This window comes from Myotis davidii, unplaced genomic scaffold (genome assembly GCF_000327345.1).
Source record: "Myotis davidii unplaced genomic scaffold, ASM32734v1 scaffold219, whole genome shotgun sequence".
In the NCBI taxonomy this organism is placed as follows: Eukaryota; Metazoa; Chordata; class Mammalia; order Chiroptera; family Vespertilionidae; genus Myotis; species Myotis davidii.
Window position 1 is genome coordinate 85,871 of NW_006289831.1, and position 7,630 is coordinate 93,500.

At 41.3% G+C, this 7,630-nt stretch overlaps 1 pseudogene; it reads right to left on the minus strand.

Moving 5' to 3' along the window:
- LOC102752365 overlaps positions 1 to 7,630 on the minus strand; it is a 71,731-nt pseudogene that overhangs the window by 15,814 nt on the left and 48,287 nt on the right.

Sequence of the window (7,630 nt, forward strand, 5' to 3'; positions counted from 1 at the left end):
ACATTACGCAGCCAGGCAAGTGGTTAGTAGCCATTGGTCCTGGATTGCAAGAGGGTGCAGGCCAGGCTGAGGGACACCCCCTCCCCCGTGCACAATTTTCATGCACTGGGCCTCTAGTCTGTATATATAAAAGCCTAAGCAACTATTATGAACAAAAGATAGGATGGCCAGTCACTATGACACACACTGACCATAGGGGTAAGATGCTCAATTCAGGAGCTGCCCCTGGTGTTCAATGGGCTCCCCCAGTGGGAGTGCTGCTCAGCTGACTGACCTGTGGCCATCAGCCTGGCAGCAGCCACTCACTCTCTCAGTAGTCCTGAAAGTCCAATCTCTGGAGAACAGGCCAGGCACTGATGGACCTGTACTGCTGGCATGATCCTGATAGTGCTGCTGGCCCCCTGAAAGTTGGCCTCAGGTACTGTGGCTGCTTCCTCTCCGTAGATGCTCCACAAGGAAGAAAGGATATAAAAGCAGCTGCCAAGTAGCTCCTGACAACCAGCACGAACGTCAGTGGGATGGGTCTGGATCCCGGGCTGGCAAGGGTGTTCCACTACCCGCCCAGAGGGCCAATAGCATCCAGGCCCATACTCACCTATGCATAAATTTGTGCACTGAGTCTGTAGTTCTATATAAAGGCCCTGTCCAGGTAGAGCTTAATTGATTAGAGTATAGTCCCAATATTCCAAGGTTGCAAGTTTAATATCTGGTCAGGGCATATACAAGAATCTATCAATGAATACATAAATAAGTGGAACAATAGATCATGTTTCTCTTTCTCTCTTACCCTTCCTCTCTTTCTTTAAAGTCAATTACAAAAAAAAAGTGCTGTAGGAAGTCCTTCAGACTGAAATGACACTAGAGGGTAACTAGTAAAGGTGCCCAAATATAAAAGCCAAAATTGAATATTTTATGACCTTCTTATTTTCTTCATAATTGAAAAGTGCATGAAACAAACAGTAATTATGAAACTATGATAGTGGGCAAACAATGTATAAAGATGTAATTGTGACATCCTATCCTATATAATAAAAGGCTAAAATGCTAAGTGTGTGGTTGTCCATTCAACCAATCAAAGAATAATATGCTAATGACATACTAAGGCTGTTCAACTGCTTCCTATGACATGCACTGACCACCAGGGGGAAGACATTCTGACCGACAGGATAGATTGTTGCTCTTGCTGGGTTCCAGCTGATTGGGACTGAGCAAGACAGGCCGGACATTCCCTGGAGTCTTCATGTGATCCCTCCCTGCTGGCCAACTTCCCATGTCCCTCTGTGGCCCTGATCATGCACTGGTGAGGTCCCTTGACTTGGCTTGTGCCCTCTCGCAATTCGGGACTTCGCAAGGGATGTCCAAAAGTCGGTTTCAGCCCAATCCGCAGACCAGGTCGAGGGGCCTAGGGTGCACAAATGTATATGGAGCCTCTAGTAATAATATAAAGGAAGAGGTACAGAGGTAAATAGGAACATTTGTGTTTTTCAAACTAACTATTAAAGGTAAAATGTTATTAATTCAAACTCAATTGTTATAAAATAAAAGAGTAATTGTAACACAAGAATAACTAGGAAAATAATGAAATATATAATAAAGATAAACATTAAATCAGAACACTAGAATAAACCACTTCATCACAAAGAAAAAGTGGAAGAACTGAAGAACAAAAAGATATGACATGCAGAAAACAATGAAAGTTCTTCCTTATTAACAATTATATAGCTTCAAAATTAAACTTGATTTGTTGGACCACTTATTTATATACTTGAGGTCTGGTGCCCATGCACTGATGGGGATCCTCAGCCTATCCTGCTCCCTGTCACAACCCGGGACCATTCAGGGAAGGTCTGACTGCCAGTTTTGGCCCAAGAGATGTCGTAGTATGTGAAATAGCAAGCAGTTGGGGAGGAGCCCGAGCCTGGGCCAGGCGCTGCTCCCACTCATCCCAGCCCCACTGTGCCTGCTGCAGCTTGGTAGTGCACAGCCTTGGAGGTGGGAGAGGCTCATGCCACCACAGCTGTGCTCACCAGCCATGAGCCCAGTATCTGGCACCTGTCAGTCAGCTGAGCAGCGCTCCTGCTGTGGGAGTTCACTAACCACCAGGGGACAGCTCCTGCATTGAGTGTCTGTCACTGGTGTTCAGTGTGCATCATAGCGACCGGTTGATCAGTTGTTCAATCATTCAGTTGAAAAGTCGCTTAGGCTTCTATATGCAGTATATAGATTCATTGGTTGATTCTTGCATGTGACTTGACAGGTATATAATGAAAATACTCTAACCAACTGAGTTAGGCAGCTGAGCCAATTATTTTGAGTAAAAACTTAAGTTATGAAGTTTTAAATTAAGTTATTATGAAATTTAGAAGGATATTACATTTTGACAAAATGGTTAATTCAGGAAGACAAATGAAAAGTACAAAAGTAAAACAACAGACAATCAAAAAACCAAAATCTAGCTCCCTATAATAATGAACAAAAATTGATGAACACTTAAGTAAAACAATGACAAAACACTCAAATTATAAAGATAATATATAAAAACTAGAGGCCCAGTGCACAAAATTTAGTCACAGGATGCGGGGTGTCCCTCAAACTTGTCTACACCCTCTCCAATCTGGGACCACTTGGGGGATGTCTGACTACAGGATGGGGCCTAAACCAGCAGTTCTCTCACAATCTGAAACTGCTGGCTCCTAACCACTTGCCTGGTCTGACTGCCTGATTGCCCCTAATCGCCTCTGCGTGCCAGCCTGATTGTCCCCTAACCACTCCTTTGCCGGCCTGATTGACACCTAACTGATCCCCTGCTGCCCTGATGGCTCCCAACTGTCCTGCCCTGCTGGCTTGACTGCCCCCAACTGCCCTTCCCTGTTGGCCTGATCACCCTCAATTGCCCTCCACTGCTGACATGATTGCCCACAACTGCCCGCCCCTGCCACTACCGACCTCCTCTGTGTGAGGTGGCAGAGATGCCAGGACTGGCCTCCTCTATGCTGCACAGAGCCACGGGACCCCCAGGCCTTACCATGCAGAGTAGAAGCTAGGCCCTGCCTCCGTTGTGGATGTGGCCATCTTGTGGCAGCTATCTTGTGATGATGTAGTATGAGGGCATGGTGCCACCTAGGCTTTTATTATATAGGATGGGAATATTGCCCTGGCCAGTTTTGCTCAGTGGCTACAGCATCAGTCAGAGGACCAAAGGGGTCTGTACCAGGTTAAGGGCACACACCTTATTTGTAGTCCCAATAGGAGAATGAGCAGGAGGCAACCAATTGCTATCTTTCTCACATTGATGTTTCTCTCCATTCTCCTGGCTCTTCCTTCTCCTGCTCTCTAAAAAATCAATGGTAAAAAATATCCTGTCTGGCCGAAACCGGTTTGACTCAGTGGACAGAGCGTCGGCCTGCAGACTGAGAGGTCCCGGGTTCGATTCCGGTCAAGGGCATGTGCCTGGGTTTCGGGCACATCCCTGGTGGGGGATGTGCAGGAGGCAGCTGATTGATGTTTCTCTCTCATCGATGTTTCTAACTCTCTCTCTATCTCTCTCCCTTCCTCTCTGTGAAAAATCAATATAATATATTAAAAAATATATCCTGTCTGGTATGGTGAAGATTCAAAAAAAAATGTGGGGCTATTATTAACTTTACTAGAGGCTCAGGGCACAAAATTTCATGAGACCCAGAGTCCCACCACCACCGCCACAGGACCCAGAGTCCTGCCGCCGCCCCAGAACCCATTCATGCACTTCCTGGTGACTGGTCTCTTGGTAGTTCCAGCATTCTGTCCACTGGATTTTTACAACATAGATAGTAGTAAAATAAATAAAGAGAACAGTGAATAACACCAAATTAGGTAGTCTAGACAAAATATACAAATTCAAGTTCTGAATATGTTTGTGTGTTGAGTATATGTGGGAGGGGAAAAAACTGTGAACGAAAATCATGAGGCAAGATGAATGGTATAATTTGGTACTTATATGATTTCACTATCATCAATATTCAAAAGCTTATGTTTTATTGAGATAATAAGGGCAAGGGGGGAAGAAAGAGACATCAACACGAGAAAGAAACATTAATTGGTTGGTTCCTGCTAATGCCAGTGATTGAACTTACAATGGAGGTGCATACCCTTCACCGGGAATCAAACCTCAAACCCTTTTGGCCCAAGGACTAACAATCTAGCCACTGAGAAAACTGGCTAGGGCAATATCCCCACGGTGTTAAGGAAAGAAGTTAAAATTGCAAGTAAAAACTGATAAAATTTCAAAACAAAAGGGAGCCTTGCAGATGCAAGTCCAATTTTCACACATGGAAAATTTAAGGGAAGTGGACAGAAAAGTGATAAAAAGTTGAGCAGAGATTAGCACAGACCTTAAAGAAGTTCATAAAAGAAAAGGTACAGTGTGTTGCATAGTGTATGTTAGTTTTCTTATAGACATTAGGGCTTATTCACTCTCTTTTGCAAAACTGGCTGATATAAGTCTATCCTGGAAATTTTCTAGTCTGAAACCACTCACAGACTCCCATGGCTTTATGAAATTAGAATTTATATGTTATAACTAGCTGTACCCGGCCACACGTTGCTGTGGCTCAGTCTGGTTAAATGGAAAAGAAAGAAAAGAGAAAGTGCATGTTTCTAATATGTTTAATTTCACAATGCTTATGGGTATACAATATTTTTTGTTGTTTCATTGTCTGTGCAGATATAGATTGTCTGGTTTACTGACTCTAATGCAACATATAATTGTCCATGTGAGAAGCAATCCGTGTCTAGATCTAAACCGCACAATTCTAAAGATTGGCCCTGAGCTTTGTTGATGGTGACTGCAAAAGCCAATCTAATTGGGAATTGCAATTTCTTAAATTGAAATGGCATATCTATTGGAATCATAGGAATGAGAGGAATGAGGATATCTTCACCTTTGAAAGGTCCTGTCATATTGTTGCTTCTACGACATTGCTCATTAATGTCTTTACTGCAAGCCATGCCATTGCAAAGCTTTGGCTGGTTTATATTTTGCAACATGATAATTGGCACACCGATTTTCAGTTGCAGTACATGCGGTGACATCCCTGGCAGATTGAGTGAATTCAAAAATTCTGTTGGATAATTAACCACTTCATCTGCTTCCACAACAGTGTTGACGGACTTGTATGCGACTGCCTTGCTTTGAATATTAGACTGAATAATATTGTTAAGTTTGTAGATGTCTTTGTTCTTGGCCACAAGAATAGCTCGTTCAAAAAAACACACAAAAAAGAATAGCTCGTTCACTCAGCCAATCATGATTCTTATAATTGGTTTAAATATTGGGAAATACTTTTCCAACCAATTCTTCTTTTGACATCACTAAATTGCAGGTTATGAGGCAATGAAATTTGTTCTGAGGTCAGATCATCCAGCACTTTTCTGTTCCCAATTTCCAGCAATTGATGTGAGAATATCTCAGCTGATTGATTGTTTTGCAGCTAGACACGCATATTTGTAGTTAATTTTATCTACAATTTATAATTGTAGACAGAAACATTGAAATGGAATCGTAAAATATTTAGCATAGTGTGTGTTGCTTTTACGTCCAACAGATGGTGATGCTTTAAAAAAAAAAGCACGTTTTTACCTGTCACAGGTGTGATATCTATATAATAGTAGGTATGTAGGTATATAAAAACACACACATATTCGAATGCAACGTTGTGTCAAAATTTCAAAGCAATCAGTGAAGAGCTTTCGGAGATTTAAGATTTTGAACAAATGAACATTTACATTTTTATTTATATAGATATAAACAGAAGACCTTTCTAGACTGAAAGGCAGATTAAAAGAAAAAATCCACATTTGAGCTTTTATGTTATTATATAAATTATCTCAACTTTTCTTTCTTTTCCTTGTTATGATATACAAATAATCTGTATAGGTTTTCAACTTCACACTAACACAGAAAGGGAAAGAAATATGAGAGCGAGCCTAGTCTCGACATCAAAATGCATATAACTTTATTTCCTCAAACAAGTTCTTTCTCATTCCTTTCCTACATTTGAGCAGGATTAAATTACTTTTGCCTTTTATTTCCAGGTACTCAGGGGAACACCATAGACCATGAGGGTATTGGGATTCATCAGGGTAACAACTTGATGTAGAATGTCAGGCTGGCTATCAAACCACTAAAGTGTCAGCCTCTTCATCACCTCCTCCAAATGTTCTGCTGCAAATAAGGGCACCCCATACCAGGTGTTTGGCTCACCCCTGTTCAGGTCAAGAGAAGACATAAAAGTTTGGATATGTAAAGTGAATCTTGAGGTCCAGCCCAGCTATTGGGATCTGCTCACCAGTGTAGGTAGTTGATGGAGTAACTCCAGTGATTCTCAATATGCCAACAAAATGATGAGAAAACTATGCCAACGTACAACCAGGGAACCTTCATGCCTGAGATGTCTGCATTGATATGGCAAAAAACAGACTGATCCACCACTGGCATCACATTTAGGTTCCAACCACTGGTCACATACTCCTGTCAGTTCAGAGATTTGAAAGAGCAGGAAAGGTTCAGTATTAGATAAAGAAAGGCAAACTAAGACAGACATACAGAATGACATAAACAATCAAATTAAACAAAACTATGGAATAAATAAAAGTTAACAGTGATTTCTATCAGAATAATGCATCCATTCCTAATTAAAAACATGTAAAAATGGTTTAAATGAATAAAACTTTAATATAAAACATATCCATTATATTCATTGCTTAACAGACACCATTAGAAACAATTTCATTTTCTGCTATTGTTTTAGAAGCAACAGCCAAAACAGTCAGAGGAAATAAAATAGCCGGATATAAAAACTAGAAAAATGACAGAACTGAACTTATCAATAGTATTACTAAAAATCCACCCCAAATTCCTAAGTACTTAGTATATATAATTTCAATTTTATATTACACTAGTGGCCCATTGCACAAAGATTCACGCAATATGCCTTCCTTCCCCTGACTGCTGGCACCAGTTTTCCTCCAGCACCCGGGACCCAGGTCTTTGGTCCGAACCTGGCAGCAAGGCTTGGCTTCTCTCCTGGAAACCCAGGCGTCCAGGCCCTCCTTGAGTGGAGGACTTGAGCCAGAGACCTTGAGCTGGAGGCCTTGAGCGGAACCCAGAGCCTGCAGGAAGCTTGGCTTCCTCCATCGCCAGGAGCAACCCAAGCCTACTGCTTGTTCCAGCTCTGTGACGACTGTCATCTCCAGTCATCTTCTGCCTTCACTCTGCACCTGCGTATGCAAATTAACCTCCATCTTTGTTGGGTTGATTTGCATAGTCACTGATTGGCGGGTGGGTGTAGCAGAGTGATAAAGTGATGGTTAATTTGCATGTTTCTCTTTTATTATATAGGATTGTAGTTAACTGTTGAGAGAAATCATAAAGAACCGCAAAGTGGAAGAAATGTTTAAAAGGATAAACCTAAAAATATTAAAGTGTTTTACAAATAAAAGTTCTAAAACTAATGTGTGACTTGGATGATCAATAGTTTTGCTGGCCAAAACTTAAGGTAGAAGATAAAATTTTAGGTATTAGAGACCTAAACCTAAAGTTATAACATTAAACATTAATTTTACTGTCAAGTTAATTTTACTGAAACTGAAG